We start from the raw sequence: 7,274 nt of genomic DNA, 5'->3' as shown, positions 1-7,274 counted from the left end.
TTGTTTGGCGGGTCCGGGCTGGGGATTCGAACCCGCCACCTTAGGTGTACGTGGCTGGCGCCTTAGCCGGTTGAGCTATAGGCGCCGAGCCCCAAACATTTTTTATAAAGGGCCAGATACCAAATATTTTAGGTTTATTAGGCCATACAGTCTTTATCACAACTGCTTAATGCTGCTGTTGCAAAGTGATAACCTCCTTCATGCTGCAACAAATGAGCGTGGCTGTGTTTTGATAAAACTTGACAAACAAGTAGAGATGGGGTCTTGCCCTTTGGCAAGGGCCGAAGTTTGTTGACTCCAGGGCCGAAGTTTGCTGACTCCTGCTTTTTATACTCCCCAGTGTTTAGCTGACATTCGCCTCATGAAATAAAAAGTATACTTTTTAGCCCCATTTGCCGCTAACCGTCCTCACTGAGGCTAACCAAAGACACATAAACTGAAGTGTGTGCACAACTCAGAGAAGGGTCCTCACATCCTCAGAGAGAGAATGTGCCATTCTCCTTCTCTTTTCTGTTTATTGTCTGGAATGTGTCATTAAAGGAGTAGGGCAAACACCTTGGAATGTTTCATAGAAACCCTAAATTAAGAATAGTAGAGCAACAAGACATAGGCAGACAAATCCTGCAAGATATTATCATAACTAGGAGTTGAACTTTTGCCAAGTGATGTTTTTCTACATTAGGTAATTTTTTGTTTTGTATTCCTTTAATCTATTCTTTTGTATTCCCTAAATGTGTTATGCTAATATTTTTCCTGATATTAAACCAACTTTGAATTCTTGACATGTGTACTACTTGAATAGGTTATCTCCTACATCTCAAATACACTATTTGATTTGATGAGCTAGTATTTGACATTGGAATTTCACATTTCTGGTCATTATAACAAAAATTCTCCCTTTGAAATTTGTTAAAGCTTACCTAATGGCCCACTATTTGCTCATTTTTTTGAAAATGTCTCAATGTATTTGAAAAGAGTGGTATTATGTATTTGACAAGTTCAGTGTGTGAATAGGTCGTAATAGTTTAATCTGAGAGGGTTCAAAAGATTTGTATCCCAGCCAGGTGTGGTGGCTCGCACCTATAATCTTAGCACTTCGGGAGGCTGAGGCAGGAGGATTCCTTCTGCTCAGGAGTTCAAGATCAACCTGAGCAAGGGCAAGACCCCATCTCTACTAAAAATAGAAAAATTAACCAGGCATGTTGGCAGGGACTGTAGTCCCAGCTTCTCTGGAGGCTGAGGCAGGAGGATCAGTTGAACCCAGGAGTTTGAGGTTGCTGTGAGATAGGCTGATGCCATAGCACTCTAGCCTGGGCAAAAGAGTAAGAATCTTGAAAAGAAGAATCCATATTGGCTCGGCTCCCATAGCACACTGGTTACAGGGCCAGCCACATGCATCAAGGTCGGTGGGTTCAAGCCCCGCCTGGGCCTGCTAAACAACAATGACAACTGCAACAAGAAAATAGCCGGGCATTGTGGCAGGCACCTGTAGTCCCAGCTACTTGGGTGGCTGAGGCAGGAGAACCTCTTAAGCCCAAGAATTTGAGGTTGCTGTAAGCTGTGGTGACATGGCACAGGCACACTCTACTGAGGGTGACGTAGTGAGACTCTGTCTCAAAAAAGAAAAAAGAATCTGTAAGCTTTTTTTTTTTGTCTACTTGATCTATTAATTACTGAGGTGTTTTACGATCTCTTAAGAATATAGATTTGTCTTTTTTCTTGTACTTCTAAAATTTTTGTTTCATATATTTTGTGGCTGTATTATTTAGTGCATACATACTGCTGTATCTTCCTGTTGAATTGAACTTTTCATTATTAGGAACTGACTCAGGGCTGGGAACGTTGCTCATGTTTATAATCCTAGCACTCTGGGAGGCCAAGGAAGGTAGATTGCTTGAGCTCAGGAGTTCGAGACCAGCTTGAGCAAGAGCAAGACCCCTGTCTCTAAAAATAGACAGGCACTGTGTTGGGCACCTATAGTCCCACATACTCCATAGGCTGAAGCAGGAAGATCACTTGAACCCAAGAGTTTGAGGTTACTGTGAGCTATGATGCCATAGCACTCTACTGAGGACAACAAAGTGAAACTTTATCTCAAAAAAAAATTAAAAACTGACTCTTTTTATCATAAATAACACTTTTTGATATAAAGTATACTTTCTATAATAATTGTTTGGTTAGAATTTTCCCAATATATCTTTTTCATACTTTTGTTTTCAATCTCTGTTTCAGACCGGGTGCCTGTATCTCAGTGGTTAGGGCGCCAGCCACATGCACTGGGGATGGTGGGTTCGAACCCAGCCTGGGCCTGCTAAAACAGTCAACAGAAAAATCTCTGTTTCAGATACTCTTGGGCTCGTATTTGGATTTTGTTTTTTATTCTGCCTAGTTTTATGTTTCGCACGTAATAAAATCAGCAATGTATTTGATTCTTTTTTCTTTTTTTGAGACAGAGCCTCAAGCTGTCACCCTGGGTAGAGTGCTGTGGTATCACAGCTCATAGCAACCTCCAACTCCTGGGCTTAAGCAATGCTCTTGCCTCAGCCTCCCAAGTAGTTTGTACTATAGGTGCCCGCCACAACACCCAGCTATTCTTTTTGGGGGGAGGTTGTAGTTGTCATTGTTGTTTGGTAGGTCTCGGGCTGGATTCAAACTTGTCAGCTCTAGTGTATGTGGCTGGCGCCTTAGCCACTTCAGCTACAGGTGCCAAGCCATGATTCTTTTTTTTTTTGAGACAGAGCCTCAAGCTGTCACCCTAGGTAGAATGCTATGGCTTCACTGCTCACAGCAACCTCCAACTCCTGGGCTCAAGCGAGTCTCCTGCCTCAGCCTCCCAAGTAGCTGTGACCACAGGCGCCCGCCACAACGCCTGGCTATTTTTTAGTTGCAGCCATTATTGTTGTTTGGCGGGTCCAGGCTGGATTCGAACCTGCCACCTTGAGTGTACGTGGCTGGTGCCTTAGTAGCTTGAGCCACAGGCGCCGAGCCCCAAGCCATGATTCTTAACTAAACTTTCAGGAGGAGGAAGTTTTTGAAAAAGAAAGAGAAGGCTCGGCGCCTATAGCTCAACCGGCTGAGGCGCCAGCCACGTACACCTAAGGTGGCGGGTTCGAATCCCCAGCTCGAACCCCCAAACAACAATGACGGCTGCAACCAAAAAATAGCCGGGCATTGTGGTGGGCGCCTGTGGTCCCAGCCTCTTGGGAGGCGGAGGCAGGAGACTCGCTTGAGCCCAGGAGTTGGAGGTTGCTGTGAGCTGTAATGCCACGGCACTCTACCCAGGGGGACAGCTTGAGGCTCTGTCTCACAAAAAAAAAAAAAGAAAAGAAAAGAAAAAGAAAGAGAAGGAAAAAAAATAACCTTTTATTTTGTGCTTTTCTTATTAACCTAGTTTTTCTCTCTCTCTCTCTCTCCCTTCCATTAGTATCACTCTCCTTCTGATTAATATTTTTTTCTTCATTTTTCCTGTTTTTAAGTTTGGAAGGTATAAGCCCTGCTTCTAAAGGACCTAAAATTACAACAATAGTAGGGAAAACACTGCCTTTGATGTTTTAAATCAGGATGTGTTGGATAGTTACATCCTCTATGTCTGTACTTATGTAATCTTTCTTCTTTTAAAGTTATGTCTATCTCCTTTTTTCTTGTTTATTTTAGTTTATTTTATTCATCTTTTCCAAGAATCAAATTTTTCTTTTATTGAGATCTACATTTTTCTTTTCTAGTTCATTAATTTTTGCTTCTATTTTTATAAATCCCTTCCTCCTTTTTGGGGGGATTTATTTTGTGACTCTTTCAAGTTTCTTGAGTTAAAACTGTTTATTTCAAGTCAGCCTTTCTTGTTTTTCTTATATATATATATATATTTTTTTTTTTTTTTTTGAGACAGAGTCTCTCTTGTTTGTTTTTTGTTTTATTTTTGAGACAGAGTCTCAGTCCAATGCCCTTGCTAGAGTGCTTCATCAGCCTAGCTCACAGCAAGCTCAAACTCCTGGGCTCAGCTTAAGTGATCCTTTTGCCTTAGCATCTCAAGTAACTGAGACTACAGGCACCTGCCACAACACCTGGCTAATTTTTCTATTTTTAGTAGAGGTAGGGTCTCTCTCTTGCTCAGCCTGGTGTCTAATTCCTGAGCTCAAGGGATCTTCCTGCCTAAGCCTCCCAGAGTGCTAGGATTACAAGTATAGGCCACCACACCCAGCCCAGGCTTTTCTGTTGTTGTTTTTGTTTTTGTTTTTTGGAGACAGAGTTTCACTTTGTCGCCTTCTATAGAGTGCTGTGATATCATAGCTCACAGCAACCTCAAACTCTTGGGCTCAAACCATTCTCTTGCCTCAGCCTCCCAAGTAGCTGGGACCACAGGCACTTGCCACAACGCCCAGCTATTTTTAGAGATGGGGGAGTCTCACTCTGGCTCAGGCTGGTCTCCAACCTATAAGCTCAGGAAATCCACCAACCTCGGCCTCCCAGAGTGCTAGGATTACCGGGGTGAGCCACCACGCCCAGCCTGCCTTTTTTGTTTTTTAATAAATGTTCTTATTGCTGTATACGCTCCTCCTAAGAACAGCTTTAGACCATCCCATGGTTTCAGTAGTGTTTCCATTCTTCATTTCTAAATCATTCACTGTTTCTTTTCAATTCATGTTTTGATTTTATTTTTTGGTTTTTTTGTTTGTTTGTTTGTTTTTTAGACGGGGTCTCATTCTATTACCAGGATGCTAGAGTGAAGTAGTGTCATCTTAGCTCCTGAGCACAAATGATCCTCCTGCCTTAACTTTCCAAAGTGCTAGGATTACAGGTGTGAGCCTCTGCACCTGGCCTTGATTTGCTCTTAAACTCAAAATTATTTAGAAAGAGGGTGAAGGTCAGGCCTATAATCCTAGCAGTCTGTGAGGCTGAGGAGGGTGGATTGCTTAAGCCCAGGAGTACAAGACCAGCTTGAGCAAGAGTGAGATCCATCCCCGTCTCCACTAAACATAGGAAAAGTAGTGAGGCGTGGTGTGGGGCACCTGTAGTCCCAGCTACTCAGGAAGCTGAGCCAAGAGGATTGCTTCAGCCCAGAAGTTTGAGGTTGCAGTGAGCTATAATCCCATGGCACTCTACTCAGGTGACAGAGTGAGACTATATCTCAAAAAAAAAAAGAGGGTGAGAAAATTAAATGTTAATTTTTTTCCTGTACTTTCATGTTCATTTTTAGCTTTACTTTATTGTGGTCACAACATTTCTCCTTTTTAGAATTATTAGTAGTTGAAGTCTTCCAACCTAACCAAGAAAAAAAGAGGAAAATCTCTAACCTCATCAATCAGAAACGGTAAAAATGAAATTACAACAGACCCCCTAGAAATTCAAAAAATCCTCAATGAATATTACAAGAAACTTATTCCCAGAAATATAAAAATCTGAAAGAAATCAACCAATACTTGGAAGCAAGCCATCTCGCAAAACTTAGCCAGAATGAAGTGGAAATGTTGAACATTCCACTTGATATAGGGAGGCCTATATCAAGTTCTGAAATAGCATCAGCTATACAAAATCTCCCCAAAAAGAAAATTCCAGGACCAGACAGCTTCACGTCAGAATTCTACCAAACCTTTAAAGAGGAACTAGTACCTATGTTACTCAACCTTTTCCAAAATATTGAAAAAGACGGAATACTACCCAACACATTCTATGAAGCAAACATCACCTTGATTCCCAAACCAGGAAAAGATCCAATAAGAAAAGAAAATTATAGACCAGTATTACTAATGAATATTGATGCAAAAATATTCAACAAGATCCTAACCAACAGAATCCAGCAACACATCAAAAAAATTATACATCACAACCAAGTGGGTTTTATCCCAGGATCTCAAGGATGGTTCAACATATGTAAATCTATAAATGTAATTTATCACATAAACAAATCAAAAAACAAAGACCATATGATTCTCTCAATTGATGCAGAAAAAGCTTTTGATAATATCCAGCATCCCTTCATGATCAAAACACTTAAGAAAATTGGTATAGAAGGGACATTTCTCAAGTTGATAGAGGCCATCTATAGGAAACCCACAGCCAATATTGTAATCAATGGAGTTAAATTGAAATCATTTCCACTCAGATCAGGAACCAGACAAGGTTGCCCATTGTCTCCACTGCTATTTAACATTGTAATGGAAGTTCTAGCTCTTGCAATTTGGGAAGAAAAGGCAATCAAGGGTATCCATATAGGAACAGAAGAGATTAAACTTTCACTTTTCACAGATGATATGATTGTATATTTGGAAAACACCAGGGAGTCAACTAAAAAACTCTTAGAAGTGACCAAGGAATACAGTGGCATATCAGGATACAAAATTAACACTCATAAATCTGTAGCCTTTATATATACCAACAGCAGCCAAGCTAAAAAAACAGTCAAGGACTCTATCTCCTTTAAAGTAGTGCCAAAGAAGATGAAATATTTGGGAGTATACTTAACAAAGGATGTGAAAGATCTCTATAAAGAGAACTATGAAACTCTAAGAAAAGAAACAGCTGAAAATGTTAACAAATGGAAACATATACCATGCTCATGGCTTGGAAGAATCAACATTGATAAAATGTCCATATTACTCAAAGCAATATACAATTTTAATGCAATCCCCATTAAAGCCCCACTGTCATACTTTAAAGATCTTGAGAAAATAATACTTCGTTTCATATGGAATCAGAAAAAACCTCAAATAGCCAAGACATTTTATTCTATTACTCAGAAATAAAAACAAATCATGCTACCAGACCTCAGACTATACCATAAATTGATAGTGATTAAAACAGCATGGTATTGGCACAAAAACAGAGAGGTAGATGTATGTAACAGAATAGAAAGCCAACAGACGAATCCAGCTACCTACCGTTACCTCATCTTTGACAAACCAATTTAAAACATTGAGTGGGGAAAAGATTCCCTATTTAACAAATGGTGCTGGGCGAACTGGCTGGCAACTTGTAGAAGACTGAAACTGGATCCACACCTTTCCCCATTAACTAAGATAGATTCTCACTGGATTAAAGATTTAAACTTAAGACATGAAACCATAAAAATACTAGAAGAAAGTATAGGGGAAACACTTGAAGAAATCGACCTGGGCGAATTTTTTTATGAGATGGACCCCACGGGCGATTGAAGCAACATCAAAAATACACTATTGGGACCTGATCAAACTAAAGAGCTTCTGTACCGCCAAGAACACAGTAAGTAAAGCAAGCAGACAGCCCTCAGAGTGGGAGAAAATATTTGCAGTCTATGTCTC

Source organism: Otolemur garnettii, unplaced genomic scaffold (genome assembly GCF_000181295.1).
Source record: "Otolemur garnettii isolate 467f Iridium unplaced genomic scaffold, OtoGar3 scaffold00046, whole genome shotgun sequence".
Lineage (NCBI taxonomy): Eukaryota > Metazoa > Chordata > Mammalia > Primates > Galagidae > Otolemur > Otolemur garnettii.
The sequence above is the reverse complement of the archived record's forward strand: the minus strand, read 5'-3'. Positions refer to the sequence as shown.